Source organism: Puma concolor, unplaced genomic scaffold, assembly GCF_028749965.1.
Source record: "Puma concolor isolate L17-30 unplaced genomic scaffold, mPumCon1.1.hap2 unalloc_scaffold_34, whole genome shotgun sequence".
NCBI lineage: Eukaryota > Metazoa > Chordata > Mammalia > Carnivora > Felidae > Puma > Puma concolor.
Window position 1 is genome coordinate 111,672 of NW_028240241.1, and position 17,223 is coordinate 128,894.

At 51.9% G+C, this 17,223-nt stretch overlaps 2 long non-coding RNA genes and 1 pseudogene across 14 annotated transcripts; 2 read left to right on the plus strand and 1 right to left on the minus strand.

Annotated features, from left to right (window-relative positions):
* Positions 1 to 325: 325 nt before the first annotated feature.
* LOC147571266 (uncharacterized) lies at positions 326 to 11,119 on the minus strand. 13 transcript variants are annotated; one of them, XR_015247551.1, is made up of 7 exons: positions 9,626 to 9,881; positions 6,494 to 6,537; positions 6,026 to 6,158; positions 4,480 to 5,072; positions 4,178 to 4,250; positions 2,126 to 2,553; positions 1,540 to 2,014 (listed from the first exon to the last, which is right to left on the minus strand). It is a non-coding gene; the product is annotated as an uncharacterized LOC147571266 (long non-coding RNA). The 13 variants fall into 13 exon arrangements; XR_015247550.1 differs by having other exon boundaries at positions 4,174 to 4,250; XR_015247546.1 differs by lacking the exon at positions 4,178 to 4,250 and having other exon boundaries at positions 4,480 to 4,833; positions 4,931 to 5,072; positions 9,626 to 9,879.
* Positions 5,069 to 8,456, plus strand: LOC147571267 (uncharacterized). Its single transcript, XR_015247556.1, has 2 exons — positions 5,069 to 5,232; positions 8,076 to 8,456. It is a non-coding gene; the product is annotated as an uncharacterized LOC147571267 (long non-coding RNA).
* A 1,211-nt stretch (positions 11,120 to 12,330) lies between the features above and the next one.
* The window catches only part of LOC147571268 (pleckstrin homology domain-containing family M member 1-like), a 53,014-nt pseudogene continuing 48,121 nt past the window's right edge, over positions 12,331 to 17,223 (plus strand).

Consider the following 17,223-nt stretch of genomic DNA (forward strand, 5'->3'; position numbering starts at 1 on the left):
CCTGCGTCAGGCTCTGGGCTGATGGCTCAGAGCCTGGAGCCTGCTTCGGATTCTGTGTCTCCCTCTCTCTCTGCCCCTCCCCCGTTCATGCTCTGTCTCTGTCTCAAAAATAAATAAACGTTAAAAAAAAATTAAAATAAAGAGAAGAGTCAAAGAATTTGTGAACATATTTTATTTTTTATTTTTTTCCAGCACTCATTCAGTAGATCTTTATATTTTTTCAATATATGAAATTTATTGTCAAATTGGTTTCCATACAACACCCAGTGCTCATCCCAAAAGGTGCCCTCCTCGATACCCATCACCCACCCTCCCCTCCCTCCCACCCCCCGTCAACCCTCAGTTTTGTGAACATATTTTAAAACTACCATAGCCAGGAAAACAAACCATTCTAGATATTTCAAACACACACACACGCAAAGGTTATACAAGCAATTGGTGCTCACCACTGGTGGGGCTCGCGGTGGTGAAGGTCAGGGCCAGGGGGGAATCGCACCACTAGCTCTCAGGTTACTTTACCACAGTTGCTTTCCATAGATTCAAAGTTGCTGCTGCCACTCAGTCAGGAAACTTCGGGAAGCCACTGCTGGGGTCACTACAGCCCCATGGCCCCAAGCCTGACTGGTGGGGAGTATGGACTCCAACATTCAGCCTGCATGTCTGCTGCTGCAGAGGAGAAAAGCATGGCTTCCGCCTCCTTCCCGCCTTCTAAATCTCACACAGGTACGCTTTATTGGCAGAATTCTGTTGCCGAGGGAATCTGTGAACTATGGTTCGTGGGTTTCCAGGACCTGCAAAGAAGGGGCTAGAAATGGGTGTCAAGAGCCAACCAACATTATCCAGCAAACCCCTCCTGATGGGTGGGTGTTCAAAGGCTTTGTAAAAGGGGGGTGGTGTCCACATGGAGTAACCTGGTGGTCGTGTTTCTAAGTCAGAAACCCTGAAAGGTGTCATTCTAGCTGGGCAGCAGGTGAGGTGCTGGATGCTGACGACATACACTCATCCCCAGAGGTGACTGGAGAAGCGCCTGGAGTTGATTCTTAGTTTCATCTCTGGAACGTTCTCACTGGAATTAAAGCTGGATGGACTATTGGCAATGCGGTATCTGAGAAAACATAGCCCCCATTCAAAAGGGCTGCCAGAGAAAAGATCTCCACAGGGAAACATGATTTCTCAAAATATAGCCTTTGGACCTCTATACGCAAACATCCCTGGGATGCTTACTTAAAAAGCTGATCCTGAAAATAATTTAATTTCAAAGGCTGTTGGGGCACCTGGCTGGTTCAGTCAGTTGAGCGACCGACTTCGGCTCAGGTCATGATCTCACGGTTCTTGGGTTTGAGCCCCACGTCGGGCTCTGTGCTGACAGCTCGGAGCCTGGAGCCCGCTTTGGAGTCTGTGTCTTCCTCGCTCTCTGGCCCTCCCCCACCCCCCTGCTTGCACCCTGCCTCTCTCTCAAAACAAAATATTAAAAAAAAAAAATTAAAAGGCTGATCCCGCACACCTCCCCTGATGAAGATAAACAAAAGCAGACACTACTTAAAGTAATCCAGACAGAGTTCAGTCAGTAACATAGTATTGCAGTGCCGTAGGGGAAAGGGTTCATCGTGAGCAGGCACCCAACTGGGAGTATTACAGAGGTGATGGGGTATTTCACAGGGAGAATGAGGGACTAGGGAAGGGAATGAGTGGGGGCTCTATAATCAGAAGTGAAAGATGACAAAAAGCAGGAAGGGACGCTGGCCCATAGGAGACCCATCTGGCTTTGCTGACACTTCTCAGAGTTAAGCTCCTGCCCTCTCACAGAAGCTGGGAGACAGGGGCCCGATCTTCAGGCGTCGGCTGGACTAAGCAGCCAATCCTTTAGACAGCCGGGAGTTTTGCAGGCAGGCACTTTAAGGGAGGCTAGAGTCCTACTAGGGATGCGGCCACGAGCTGCCAGCAACCATGCCCGTGGTTGTTCAAGTCTTCACAGGCCAAGCAAGGTTGAATCAAGAAGAGGGCTCGGAGGAGCCTGGCGAGCATTTGGAGAAAGAATCTGTCACCCTCCGAACCCACATGCCCACCCCTCCTGAGCCCATCCCCCAAACAGAGGGACCACTTTGACAGGCCTTTTTATGCTCACCAAACTACTGAAGTAGGACAAGGCGGACGGGGAGGTGGGGGAAGCAGAGGTTCTCCGGCTTCTTCAGGGCTGGAGGTCAGCAGGGATCTGCGAGCGGGAGACGAAGGGCAGAGCAGATTGAGGATGACCAGGAGGCTCCACTGGATTCTTAACCTGGGAGTCCCGACTGGTCATGCTGGCGGGCTCCTGCCCCCACGGAGGTCAGGGCCTCTCAGTCCTGAGGAGCACCAGGCACGACCAGCTCTGGCTCCTGTGGTCCTGGTGGGGGTATGTTGTTGAGACCTGGGGGATGGCGTGGAGCACCAGCTGGGGGGCGGGAGCACACTCATTCAAGAAGAAGAAAAGTCCCGAGGCCCGAAGCAGAGGCAGGAATGGTGCTTAGGCTGCCTGTGTTCCAGGGCAGTGGCAGAGAGCGGTCTGGCGCCACCCTGTGGAGGAAATGAAGATTTCAACAGTACAAAGGCCTCATCTGGATGAGGGCTACACCCCAGGGTGGTAGAGCAGGAAAACAGAAGGAGCCTGGCTCCCTGACATAAGAGCCACCGAACCAGCCCCAGATCCAGTACTTAACCGGATTATCATATGAGAGATCAAGAAGCTGCTTCTTAAAAAAATTTCTTTTCAATGTTGACTCATTTTTGAGAGACAGAGACAGAGCATGAGCGGGGGAGGGGCAGAGAGAGAGGGAGACACAGAATGTGAAGCAGGCTCCAGGCTCCGAGCCGTCCGCACACAGCCCGACCCAGGGCTCGAACCCATGAACGGCAAGATCATGACCTGAGCCGAAGTCAGACACCTGACCGACTGAGCCACCCGGGTGCCCCCAAGAAGCTGTTTTTTTTTTGTTTTTTTTTTTTTCAACGTTTATTTATTTTTGGGACAGAGAGAGACAGAGCATGAACGGGGGAGGGGCAGAGAGAGAGGGAGACACAGAATCGGAAACAGGCTCCAGGCTCCAGGCTCTGAGCCATCAGCCCAGAGCCCGACGCGGGGCTCGAACTCACGGACCGCGAGATCGTGACCTGGCTGAAGTCGGACGCTTAACCGACTGCGCCACCCAGGCGCCCCAAGCTGTTTTTTAATTTAACCCACTGTTGGGGCGCCTGGATGGCTCAGTCGGTTAGGTGTCCGACTTCAGCTCAGGTCAGGATCTCACCGTTTGTGGGTTCAAGCCCCACATCGGGCTCTGTGCTGACAGCTCAGAGCCTGGAGCCCGCTTCGGACTCTGTGTCTCCCTCTCTCTCTGCCCTTCCCCCACTCAATCTCTGTCTCTATCTCAAAAAGAAATAAACACTTAAAACCAAAAAGAATTAAAGGGCGCCTGGGTGGCTCAGTCGGTTAAGCATCCAACTTCAGCTCAGGTCATGATCTCGCGGTTCGTGAGTTTGAGTCCCACGTCGGGTTCTGTGCTGTCAGCCTGTCAGCGCAGAGCCCGCTTTGGATCCTCTGCCCCACTCTCTCTGCCCCTCCCCCGCCTGCACTCCCCCCCCCCCGAAAAAAAGGATTAAAAAAAAAAGAATTAAAAAAAATTCACTTAACCCACTGTTGTGTCGGGTCTCTACTGCAGCAGCTGAACCTGTACGTAACCTGATAACGGAGGGAGTCCATGTATCTGTTATCTTTTGCCACAACAGTGCTAACTAATAAACCATCCTCAAAACTCAGGAGGCTGGGAAACCGATTCTCACAGGTTGGCCGTTACCGCTGTACTTTAATGCCCTGCTGGCTGGATCGGCGCGGCTTCTCACTGCTGGTCCTGTCTCCCTGCGTTGCTGCCGGGACCCAGGCTGAAGAGGCAGCGGCTACCCAAGAGAAGCGGAAGAGAGCAAGCACTCTTGCTCTCTTCGAGCCTAAGCACGGAGCCTCTTCGAGCCTAAGCACGGAACCAGCCCCAAGCCCCAAGCCAGGGATGGGAAAGTACACTGTGGCCACGAGGAGACACAGCAGGAGCGGGGTTGCGGGGAGGGCCCATAATTCTCTCTCCCAGAATGTGACAGAGTCGTGGGTTAGAGGCTACGACACGGTGGCCCTGCTCTTCTAGGCGTCACCTACGAATGGCGCGGAGTGAAAGATAGCGTCCGTCCATGTGAAGACTCAACCGCAGTTCTCTGTTAGGTCAGGAGCCCTGACAAGACAAGAATCACATCTCCTTCCTCTTCCCAACGCCTAGTGCCAGACCCTGCCCTCAGGGCTGACTCGGGGATATTACTGGGTGAATCTGAGACCATTTCTTCACTCTCTGCATAGGATTCCTTATGTAATACAGACTGACCTCCTAAAGGTCAGCACACAGTGCTATGTGTTTGCCCCCAAAGCTGCAAAGGGACCGTGCCATTGGGAACTGAGATGTGTACCTAGGTCTGTCTACACCGCATCCTGGATCCACTGCCTCCCAGAGGGACCTCCAGAAGAAAGGACTTCTACAAGTTTAATATCGCAGACTCCACACTCCAAAGGAGAACCGCTTGAAGAGAGCCATGGTTGACGCTAAGGAATGCCACCATCACCACAGAATTCCAGGCACCGGGCATGTGGGTAGAAAGTATATTTTAGGGCAGTGACTCATGGTAAGTCGTTTCCTCCAGACCCTAAAACGGACTATTCCACGTCAAGCTGTCTCAGGCTCAGGCTGATAACAGGGCAGCCACAGGGGACCTAATGGGAGCTGCGTTGTCACGGTCCAAGTCTGTACACACCGCTTGTATAACCTGCCCAAGTTCGCAAAGACAATGTATCAGTCGCCGCTCTTTATGCTCCAAGTGAAAGAAATCCAACTAAAATATGCTTAAACCAAAAATGTCATACAGTGTATCGGCTCACATAACCGGGAAGCCTAAGATCTTAAAGCTGGCCGCATCTAGCGCTCAAACGTCATTCTCTCCGCAGCTGTCCCTCAGTTGTGCTTTCCTCCATGATGGCTTCAGGCTTCAGGATGCATGCCCCAAGACTGCAAAGATAGTCGTTAGTAACTCCAACTCTCCACTGAGGTTGAGCAAGCCTCATAAAGGAAAGCCAGTCTTCAAAAAGCCTCTGATTGGTCTGCTTGGACCCTGTATCTGGTAGGAGGAGACCCTGATTGGCCAGCCATGGCCACGTGCACCTGCAAGGTGGGCCTTAAACCAGTACTTAAGTCTCTGCTAGGGCACAGGAACTGAATAGAAAGTCAAGAGAGGGGTTGTCTCACGGCAAGTTGAGGGGGTGAGGTGACAAATGGAAGACCAGACATTGAGGCTAGATTGAACTAACCCTAAGCCTAAACTTTGAACAGGCTTTCACACGTTCATAGATGCTATTGCGAGTAAAACACAAATTCACTTAAGAGCAGGAGTGCCTTCATAGTAACTTTTGGTCTTTCTGTATTTTTTGTCCCAATTAATAGATATCGAAAGGATACCTACGATCACGAGCAGGTCCAAAGACCATTCTATTTTTTAATATTAGAAAGGGATTCTTAACTGCAGATTAAGAGAGAGAGTGAAGAAAGCAAGAAGAGAAGGGAGCCAGGAAAAGCCCAGCCCAGGAAGCAGCGAAGGAAGGTTCCAGGACAGCAGCGTAGGACAGGTCAAGGAGGTAGCCGAGGGGAATGGCACTAACTGTCATGCCAGAGCACTGGAGCGGAGTGGAGGAGTGATCGTGGCGGGCAGCACAGAAAGAGAAGGAGAAGAAATTAAACCCCGGGGGGTCGGGGGACAGAAACGAGTGCCATCGGACTACATGAGTAAGCTCTGCGGTGAACAATACTTGCCTAGTCACAATTCTGCAACCACTGTCACTCGTGGGGCAAGAGTGACAAAAGTAAACCCCAAGAATGGAATGGGTGGGGGGTGTTAAAGACCTAACTCCTTGCCTGTGTTGCCAGGACGTCCACAGACAGTGTCTAAAATGCATGAATCAGAGCACCTGGGTGGCTCAGTCGGTTGAGCGTCTGACGTCAGCTCAGGTCACGATTTCACGGTTCTTGGGTTCGAGCCCCGCATCGGGCTTTGTGTTGACGGTGCAGAGCCTGCTTGGGATTCTCTCTCTCCTTCTCTCTCTTTCAAAAAAAAAATTTTTTTTTTAAATCTTTTAAATGGAAGAATTAAGAGCTAGAAACACAAGACAGGTGGAGATAAGCACCCGAAGACCCAGCGAGAGGTAAGGAGGACCGAGGACTGGTGAGCTGGCCCAGGAGGGTGGGGATGGTCGAGGCAAGAGGCTGCTGCGGGTCATTCTGTTTCCTCACCATTTCATTTCGTACTATTTGAACTGTAAACTACGTGTGATAACATTTGGGAGGCTTACAGAGTCCATTCTTTTGTCAACTGCACCTCAAAGCTGTATTTGTGTCCAACTTCATTGAGATAGAATTGACAAATCATTTTTACGAACCCTTTAAATCCATTTCTTCAAGTAGAGTGGGAGGAACCAGCTTCCTGCAACAGAAGCCATGAGAACATTACCTATTCCGGTTTCAAAAGAAATGGTGGCATTAGTCCTACTTAGATGATTTCGGTCAGAGACCAAGTAAGGATACATCTGGGGTTCCAACAAGAGAGGCTCTCACTCCAGTGCTCAAAGACCAGTTAGAAAACGGAGATCTGACTGGACTGGGTAGGTACAAATTAGCCAAAACTGTAATAATAATAATAATAATAATAATAATAATAATAATAATATAGCTAGTTATCCTCAAGTGCTTACTTCAGACCAGAAACCGTCCTGAGGATATTATCTTCTTTAATCCTCACGGCAACTGATATTTTCCCCAATTTACAGATGAGGAACTGAGGCTCAGATAGTTTGGGGAACTTCCCGGAAGTCACACACTCTGGCCCCTCTGCCTGAGGCGAAGGGGCCTCAGAGTGTTGTGATTTACTTCTCTTTTCTAACCACCAATCAAACTTAGAAGTTTCTATCTCTGGTGCCATCTCGAGGGGCCTATGAAAACCACTGACTGTGGCAGTGGTCTCAGGCCCACACTTGCTGGGTTGTGCTGGGCCCCGCGCTGTCTTAGGGAAGGCCTAGAAAACGGTATGGGGTAGAGCCGGTATTCAAACCTAAGCATTCCTGGCTCCAAAGCCCACTTGCTCGGCCACTGAATTATGCTAGTTCTCCAGCTAGAATCAGAGCTGGGTGAGGATCCCACCCGTAGTAATTATGAGTTGTATGGCCTTGGGCCCCCAAGTTCCTTAACCTCTCTTAAGCCTGTTTTATCATCTATGCCATGGGCATAACAATGGTGCTTACCTTCAGGGTGGTTGCTAAGGATAAATCAAAATTCCTATCTGGCAACTAGGAGCCTCTGTTTTCCACACCTGTTAAATCCCTTGCCCTTCAGCTCCTAGGTTAAAGAGAGATCCTCACATTTTCTCACCCTTCAGATCCACGGGTGGGAGGGCAAGAGACAGAAAAGGTCTGGGCCAAGGCTAAATGCTTGGGCCTCATCCCAGAGTGACTCTCCAGGGCAGGGGCGGGGTTCAGGAATCGACACCTTAGACCCCCAAGAAGTTCAGATGCCTGCAGTTCTCCTGCCTGGCTTTGAATGACTATGCCTAGTGCTTGACTCTGACAGACCAGTGCCTTTGTGAGCGTCTGAGCCCTTCCTGCGCTGGCCTCCAGCTCTGTCTGTGCCTCCTCCCTTTCCCCATTGCCCAATCTGTCTTTATCTCCCCCTTCCATTCTGATCCCCCTCCTCTTACTCTGGCCTTACTTCCTAGCTTCCTCTCCACCTCTCCGTGCACCCTCCCCTGAGCTCAGTCTGCATTCCTACCCACCAGCCGTTTCTCTACCAGTCTCTTCGCCGGCATCGGCATCGCCCTTTCCTGTGTCCACCCGGAAGGCTCAGATAAAAGGTGCTTCCGCCAGGATAACCTTCCAGGCCTCTTCTCTGGCACCATGGCACTTTGCATGTACCTTTATTATTGCTCAAATAACAGGGTAATGGGAGATTTTTTTTTTTTTCCGGCCTCAGACTACCTGGTGGACTCGTGGCCCATGAATGGTGGAAACGTGCGCCAGAGTAAGATGGAGAGAGGAAGACAAGCCCGTCGACTTTGCAGAGGGGCCGAGAGGCCTGAGAAGTAAGAGAAGACCAGGAGACGGGGGCTCCTGAAAAGATAGACAAGAGATTACCATGCGGGGTTCCCACAGCTTTTGCAGACAGCGGCTGCGTACAAATTCATTGGAAGAACTGAGGAATGTTGCTGGCTCCATCTGGGGGAGGGCATGCTTGTATCAAGACACTGATGCTCTTGATGTGCTATAATTATAACCAGAAACACTATCCTTTTGCCCAGGAAGCTGGATTTCCTAGTAAATTCCTTACTTTCCAAGTTGTTTAATGCTAAGATAATGCTTTGCTTCTGTGTCCTTATTTATTTATTTTTAATGTTTATTTACTTTTGAGAGGGAGAGCACATGCGAGGGAGGGGCAGAGAGAGAGAGAGAGAGAGAGAGAGAGAGAATCCCAAGCAGGCTCTGCACGGTCAGCGCAGAGCCCAATGCAGGGCTGGAACTCACAACTGTGAGATTGTGACCTGAGCCGAAGTCAGACACTTAACCGACCGAGCCACCCCGGCATCCCTCCGTGTCCTTATTTCTAACTTTCTGTTCAACTGTTAACCATACTAAATGTACTCAGATTCATCTAGTCTAAAATCGAGGAGAGGTGGTTCTCGCTCCTAGAGAGAGAATTATTGAAGGGGCAACCCGCACACACTCAGGTGCCACATCTTCAACAGCTGGTTTTATAAATGGAAACAGGCACTGGGACCCCTTCTTCTCCCCTTCCCAGAAAGGCTGATGGAGAGCCTGGCCCAGATCAGTGGAGCTTTCTTCCAAGAACTGTCCCGTTCCCAGACCAGCCCTGTAGACACCCCCAAAGTCCCCCTGAACCTGCAGATAGCAGTACCTCTCCACCCCACTACTCACCCCACACTCAGGCCCTAAGATCCCATTTGACCTAAGCCTGCAGGTATGAAGTGTCCAAAGCACAAGACATCTCTCCCCACCCCCACCAACACACACTCTTGACCTTCTGTTCCGAGTCCATGTGAAAGAGAAATATCAACTCTACCAAGTAAAGGAAACAAACAACTTGCTGGCTAGATGAGAATAACCAGAACCTTAAGCTTCATGCCTGGGGGCTGACGGGTACCTAAAGGTGCTCCCTTGGTGACAGCGGTGATCAAAACCTGTATGCTTTTCCTGAGAACCACCAGGCGGGAAGCACCTACTGCACTGATGCCCTCAGGGAGGCAAAACTAGGGTAGACGTTATTGGTCCGATTTTACAAGTGGGAACCTTCCGGGCAGGAGGCCAACAGACAGCCTCAATGGTAGATAGTGCTGTGCCCAGGCAAGGTCATGAACCCAGAAGGCGGCCGGGATCTAGTGAGACGCAGACACTTCTGGGGGCGGGCAGTAGGACACGTTCCGCCCGACACTGGTGGGCTACCCCGGTGGCCTCGCCTCTTCGTGCGCATCTCGGGTCGCAGAGTCCCCAGCCTCCCAGATCACTCACCTGCTCCGGGGCTGGTGACTTGGGCTTTCCCGAGCGGTGGCCCCGCCCCGAGGCTCCGCCGGCCCTGCGATTGGCTCCGCGGTCCGGGGGCGGGGCCGGACGCCGAACCAACGTGATGGCGTCCGGCGCCGCGAGCGCCGTTTCCTGTTGTCGCTGGCCGGGAGGCCGCAGCGCCTGGTCGGAGGCTTAGGGGCTGCCGTGGCCAGGAGTGCCCCGCGCCCCGTCCCCGCTCCCTCTGGTGAGTTAGGGGTCAGAGGGCGAGGAGGGTGAGAAGGGACGGCGGGGCCGAGACGAGAACGGGCGATGGGTCACCAGCCCTGTCCGTGATCGCAAACCCTTGGTTGCTTTGAAACTGTCCTGCTTCAGAGCCTTTTCCCTTCCCCGCCTGAGCCCCGCACCCTACCCCACTCGGACCCGAGCCTTCAGCCCAAACAGCCAGTGCTGACCCGTCCCCTTCCTCTTCTTCACCCGTGACCCGAGCCCAGCCCTTACCCTCACCCCTTCACCACTGGTCTTGCGTAAGTGCAGCCACACTCGACCCCACGGCAGCCCACTTCCAACCCCTAGGACAGCCACTTCCCTCCGCCTCCCTCTGACGCATCTCATTCTCACCCCTCAACCCCTTTGGCGATCCCAGTGCTCCACGCAGACCTCCTCGAACCCCCCCTCCCCCCTCCCCGTCTTTCTGGCTTACCCCTTTTCAGGCTCAGCTTTCTTATCCCAGCCCCCCTGCTCAGCCCCCCAAGGTCTGCTCAGCCAAAACACCCACCTCCCCCCACTCATTTAATACCTACCACCACAGTAGATGCCCTATTGCGCTTACCCCCCTCTTCTTGATAACTCTGATCTCAGCCCTATCTCAAGTCTTGTATGTATCTTCTTGTCCTCGCCCACTCAACCCCTAACTTCCAAGCCCACCCCGTACTTTCTTTCCATCCCCAGCCAGCCTGAGGACACTTCATTCCTGAGTCTTTGCTAAACCACCCCCCAACTCTTGCTGCCCTAGTTCCCACCACCCCTACCCAATCTTGTTAGACTGACGTCTTCCTATCCCCGTTTCAACTCTTCATCCCAACTCTGCGCCCATTCTTCCCTTGATGTGGTCCCCATTTGATCTGAGAACCTAGTGCAGTCCCCTGCCGACCCCACCTGCTTTCTCAGAGCCAGGCACTTGCCGAACACCTCAATTGATGCAGGGCCTCAGATGGTAAGTAAGTGTGGAGGAGTAGAGATCCTTCTCCCGTGGGTCAAGTGCTTTTCCTGGATGTCAGGTCCCCTGTAGCTGTCCTTAAGGATTGTGTTCCTGGCATCCATATTACATCACTCGCGTTGGCTGCTGGAATGGTAGGTATCATCCAAATACCTGGAAGGTGAGGGACAGCTACTCATTCAGCTGGGGCAGTGGGAGCTTATCACTTCCTTTTGGGTGATGATCTGGAGAAACTCCAGGGGTTCCACTGTGTGGGGTTGGCTGTGGTCACAGAATCATGTCCATGTGTATTGCCCTGCCGCTTAGAAAGGACCCTCACCCAGTGCCCCTCCTGGCCAGAACTGGTTGTAGATTAGTCCCGCTACCGAATGTGCCAGAGGTGACGTTACATGTTGTGAAGAGTAGAGATGAGTGGATCCTGGGGACGCCGAGGCCTCCGTGGAGGCTGTTGAATTGCTTCCTCTTTTGGCAGGTGCTGGAGCATTGAGTTTTGACCATTTTGATTACCCATGAACACAGAGAGTCAAGTTATCTCAGAGTAGCTAGACATTCTTGAGGCACCCAGGCTCCATTGTTAACATTTATAATCTCCTGGGATTTGGGGGTGCACCTCCCCTCTAAGTTCTGGTGACCAAACTCCGAAGGATTGGCCATTTGACAGCCATTGTAAAGGACCCCAAAGAAGACCCATTGTCTTTGCTTGCATTTGTAGTCTCACGCCTTCGAGAATCGGATGGCCTTTGACCTTCAATGTCCCCTTCCGTGAAGGTGTGATCTCTGAAGGGTTTCAGCCTGTTGGCAGCTTGGTGTAATGGAAGGAGTTCCACAGTGACCCCACCACTGAAAAGTTGTATACCTCAACCTCTTACGGTCTGCAACGGTCTGAGCCTTTTTATTTTACTCATCTGTTCATTCAGCAAGTATTTCTTGAGCACCACCCTGTGCCGTGCACTGTTTGAAGCATTAGAAATACAATGGTGAATGAGTCAGGCAAAGGTCCTGCTTTCATTCACTCAGAGTTTGGTCCTTGCCAGAATCTTAAGGGACCTGGGACAAGAATATGGGAGAGATGGGTGTTGTTGGATGGAAGGAGGGAGGGAGGAAAGAAAGATACCCAGTGTTCCTAGACTTCACATTTCTGGCCTCCCCCACTAGCCTTTGGACTGGGAATCACGAGCTAGAAGTTGCTTGCCCTCCAGCTGATATTCAGTTGCTTTGTTGCCCAACCCCACCCCACCCCCAACACACACACCCATCCCACCCCCCACAGGGCTCTTGTCTAGAAATCCAACTTTCTTCAGGTAGAAGGAGGTGCTGTTTACTCAGCACTCACATGTCTGAAGTATCCGCTGTCTTTCTGAATCAGAAGATAACTTTGTCATTTGTTTCCAACTGAAAACCCTGACTCATCACCTGGTAGAGCAGCTGGAGGGCTTAAACACCGGCCTGTTGTCGTGCATAGCCAGGTGCAGGATCGGAGTCAGGCCGTAGAGACGAGGCTGTCGCAGATGGCGGGGAAGTCTCTCAGAAGAGGAGGTTGCTGTTTACTGATGAACGGAGTGTTTCGAAAGTGGTGAAGCCAGGTTATCCATTTCTTCTTTTAATGTAAGTCTCATCTGAGTCCTTCTCCTCTTTTCGTTCTTCCTTAGTCTCCTGAGGAAGTGAAATTGGATGTTTATAGAAGGCCAGGCAGTATCACGAAGAGAATCAACCACAACAATTCCTTCCTGTGTGTTGGAACGTTTGAGGAGGGACAGCTCGGAAACCTGGCTGCCATGGAAAGGACCTGTGGTCAGCTAGGTGGGGCCACAGATCTGATGGGCAAGATTGTTTCTTGTCAGTGTTAGGCCTTCTTTGATAAGGTGGAGCTTCTGAAGAGTCTGTGAATAATAAGTTTGCCTGAAACTCTTTGAACCAAGGACCTGGGACAGTATGAACTGGCGAAAGGCACAGAGCTTGGAATGAGAAAATTCTGTCCCTCACCTGAGGCGTGTTTCTACTGAGCCTCAGTTTTCTCTTCTGTGAATGAGGGATAATCATCCTTCTCTCACAGGATTGTTTTAAGAATTAAATGAGGATAGAGAATGAGATCCTGTGCCAGAGTGAACCGATACCGAGGGGCAGAGGTAGACGAAGGGTGGCTTAGGAGTTTCCTAAAGGCACACGGCACTCACCTTTTCTGCTCAACTGTATCAGGGATGTTTGAACTCTCTACTTGCTCTCTTTATTCTGGGTCTCCTGAAGACCCACCCCTCTTTTGTTTGCTTCTTGGTGTCAGTGAAGACAGTTCTGAGGATAGAAAGTGAAACCAGTCCCATAGCATGGTAGATGGGGGTCTGGCCCACCCAAGGAGCCTGCTGGAGTGCTGACCTAGCAGTCAGGAGACCCAGAGCCCAGAGATCTCACATCGTAGATGGTCGTGGTCCTGCCTCTGAGCCATTGCCTGCCTTCCTGAGGCGTTCTAGCACCGACAGGCCTATGTAGGGAGCTTTGGTTTCCTGCAAAGAAAGATGTGCCCGGAACTTTGGCCTGACCCCCACGTCTCAGTTCTGTTTTGTGAATTGTCAAGTGGCCATTCTTCTAGGTTTCTCTGCACGGTTGTCCTTTTGTGACGTTCCTGACACTGTTTTAGGTCCCAGTTGTCTCTTGTCTGGCCCTGCTCTGACCTCAGTGTCAGTTTACTTTGTTTTTTCAGCAGATCCTGACTTGGCCAGGACACCCACTTAATGATAAGCCTCCCTCCCTCCAGTGAATATTATATTCAGTTAATTAGTTGATGAGGCCTCAATGGTCCTCCTCTTCAGATTGCTGAGGCCCAAGCCTTGAGGCCGGCTGAGGGAAGGGCAGTTTTAGGGCTTGAGGCTCTGTCTAGAAGGGCAGGCCCCCGGAATTACCAAAGGGGATTGGATGCCAGGGTCTCAAAGCCAGAGAGCCTGAACTTGGCCTGCAGGGCTGCGTAGGGTAGCCTTGAAGAAACCCAGCCTCTAGGATCAGGCACGGTTTCAGGACCGACTCTGTAGTACGTCCCCTTCTCCCGGTGCCCTGGTGGCCAGAGCATGGAGCTGGTCTCCAGCAAAGGGTCCTGAGGATTCCCGGTGGGTAGGAGCTGGGAAAGTGGTGGAGGGAGAGACAGTGTGATGGGCTGTGGCCAGGGGCTAGTGTTCCTCCTGTCAGTCTGTTGTGCGCTGACCAGAGCTGGTTTCGTGGGGCCCGTCCTCCACACACCTGTCTCCCTTTGCATGTCCTTACTTAGGAAGGTCGGCGCTGGGTCCTGTTCACCCTCTGCCGGATCCAGAGGCCAGGGGTGAATCAGAGCGTCTTTCATCATTTAGGGCCACCCTGCCGTTCTCCATGCCTCGCTGTTCGCCTGTAAACCTTTCCTGCCAGACTCAACCCGATGCTCCCTTGCATCCCGCCACCTGGGCCCCCGGCCGAAGAGCCCTCCTCCCAAGACTCCCCTGCCCCCTCCCCAGCCACCCCTTAGCCCTAGCTCACACCTGCCTCTTCCAGAAGGGTGGATGTCATCCTGGCCGAAGGTGGTAGAGCCCGCCACTGATCAGCCCTGGGATCTTGGGAAGTTCCTTGACCTGGGTCAGCTTTGATTTCGTATCTGTTAGATCTGGATAATAAAAGAGCTCGCCTAGGGTGGTTCCAAGGAATGAATGAAGCAATGTGTGTAAACAGTACAAAATCCATTCAGCATGCCTCCATTTGATAACTTCTTTGGGCCATCGGTTTTTGAGAACAGAGACAGCGATGACCTGTTTTTTGGTGTCCCTCCATGCTCGGCAGTGTGGTCACTAGAGATCTGTTTAGATGGGAATGTGCCTACCCAATCCTGGTCCGTCCAAGTGGCTGGGGCGGTCCAGGCGAGCCAACAGCCCCCCCCCCCGAGGCTCAGGTTGAGGCCCCCCCCACCCCCGACCTAAGCCACCCCCGGGGGGTGGGGGGGAGCCAGTGCCCTGAGGGATTTACCTGTGTACTGACTTCAGGTAGTTGAGCGGACTCATTCAGACAGTGGCCTTTGCCTGTAAGGCTTGGCCACATCCAACCGGGGTAATAGACACCATTTATCCTTAGTACCGTCAGGCCCTGTGCTGGGCATTTTCCACATTCATAACCTCCATTTGAGACGTCTGCCGTGGTGCCCCACCTAGCATGCCTAAGTGGTTAGTGGCAAATCGAGATTCGAACCCGTGTTGTTTCCCTTAGGCGTGTCCCTGTGCTGCTCCAGCTGGACCCTCGTGCCTGGAGGGGAAGCAGCTATGTAGCAAGAGGCCCTCCCTTTGGAAACTTCCTTCGGTTGTGCTTGTCCCCGCCGAGCTGGCAGACATGGGGCTGGCACAGGAGTCAGAGGCTCCGAATGTGAATTGTGAGCCCCTGCTTCCTGGTCCATGTGGGCTCTTGGCACCTCCAGCGGCAGCATCCCCCTCGCACCCTTAGTTCTGTATCCAAATCAGCCCTTCATTCCCTGCTTTTTTGTGCCAGCGTGTGGTGTGGCATACAGAGGCCTTTCCATGCCCTGATTAGGGTGGACCCACCCATGGCACATAGGATTCCCCACCTCCTGAGATCCGAGCCCTCAGATTTCTTCTCTTCCCTTGTTTCCTTCCTTAAAATCCACTCTTGGCTTTTACTTTTGAATTCAGAGGCCTTTGCATTGCAGTTTGAGGAAGATGGGCTGACCCGCTGCCTGCTGGGGGAGGGGGAGAATTGGCTGCGGGTGGGGAGCTGGAACCTGCTCATCTGGCCGCCGCCGTCTGTCTCTGCAGGTGTCATGTGATTCTCCGAGGGAGCTGCAGTGTGAGCGGAAATGCTCTCGGTGGTGGAGAATGGACTGGACCCCCGGGCTGCCATCCCGGTAGGCAGTCGGAGAGGCTCAAGGGTGGGGAAGGGGGCACGGGACAGCCATGTCGTTGGTTTTCCTCACTTTGAAATGAATGAGTACTGTCTGGAAAGCGAGGCCTCGGGTTGAGAAAGAGTTATAGCAGAAGCAGGCTCTGAGGAGATCCTGCCCTTTCTAGAACATCTTCTTGGTGATGGAATGGGAATTGATAAAAAACGACGGATTTTAATACGGGCTGCCTAAAGACCAAGGATTTCTCAAAGGAAGTCATACATATGGGGCGCCTGGGTGGCTCACACGGTTAAGCGTCATGATCGTAAGCGGCTCATGGTCTTACAGTTTGTGAGGTCAAGCCCTGCATTGGGCGCTCTGCTGTCAGAGCAGAGCCTGCTTTGGATCCTCGGTCCGCTCTGTCTCTGCCCCCTCCCCCACAGGCACATACACGTATGCACATTCTCTCTCTCTCTCTCTCAAAAATAAGTAAACATTAAAAGAAGGGGCAGCTGGGTGGCTCAGTCGGTTGAGCATCCGACTTCGGCTCAGGTCATGATCTCACGGCTCATGGGTTGGAGCCCCGCATCGGGCTCTGTGCTGCCAGCTCAGTGCCTGGAGGTTGCTTCATATTCTGGGTCTCCCTCTCTCTCTCTCTGCCCTCTCCCTCTCATGCTGTCTCTCTCTGTCTCTCAAAAATAAATAAACATTAAAAAAAAAGAAAAGAAAAGAAGGCATTAGGGTGGCCTGGGTGGCTCAGACGGTTGAGCGTCCATTTGGCTCAGGTCATGATCTCACGATTTGGGAGTTTGCTGTCATCACCTAGCCCACTTTGAATCCTCTGTCCCCCTCTCTCTTTGCCTCTCTCTCTCTCTCTCTCTCTCTCAAGTCAAATAAGCAAACAATGAAAGAAGTATATGACCCATAAGTCATATGAAAAGATGTCTAACATCAAAAGACTGCATACTGTATGACTTCATTTACACAAAATGTCCAGAATTGGCAAATCCATAAAGACAGAAAGTAGATTAGTAGTTGCTAGGGGTCGAGGGAGAGGGGACTAGAGAGGAGTGACTGCTCATGGGCACAGTGTTCCTTTTTGAGAGAATGAAAATGTCCTAAAATTAGGTAGTGGCTGTAGTTTCACTATTCTGTGAATATACCAAAAATCACTGAACTGAATAGTTTAAATGAGTGAATTTTATGCAATGTAAATTGTGTCTCATTAAAGCTGTTATAAAGAAAAAAGGAACAGGGGCGCCTGGGTGGCGCAGTCGGTTGAGCGTCCGACTTCGGCTCAGGTCATGATCTCACGGTCCATGAGTTCGAGCCCCGCGTCGGGCTCTGTGCTGACAGCTCAGAGCCTGGAGCCTGCTTCGGGTTCTGTGTCTCCCTCTCTCTCTGACCCTCCCCCGTTCATGCTCTGTCTCTCTCTGTCTCAAAAATACATAAACATTAAAAAAAATTTTTTTTTTAAAGAAAAAAAGAACATTCAAGTTTTCTAAGAACATTAACATGAACTGTTTGGGCTAAGATAAAAATAAAACAGTA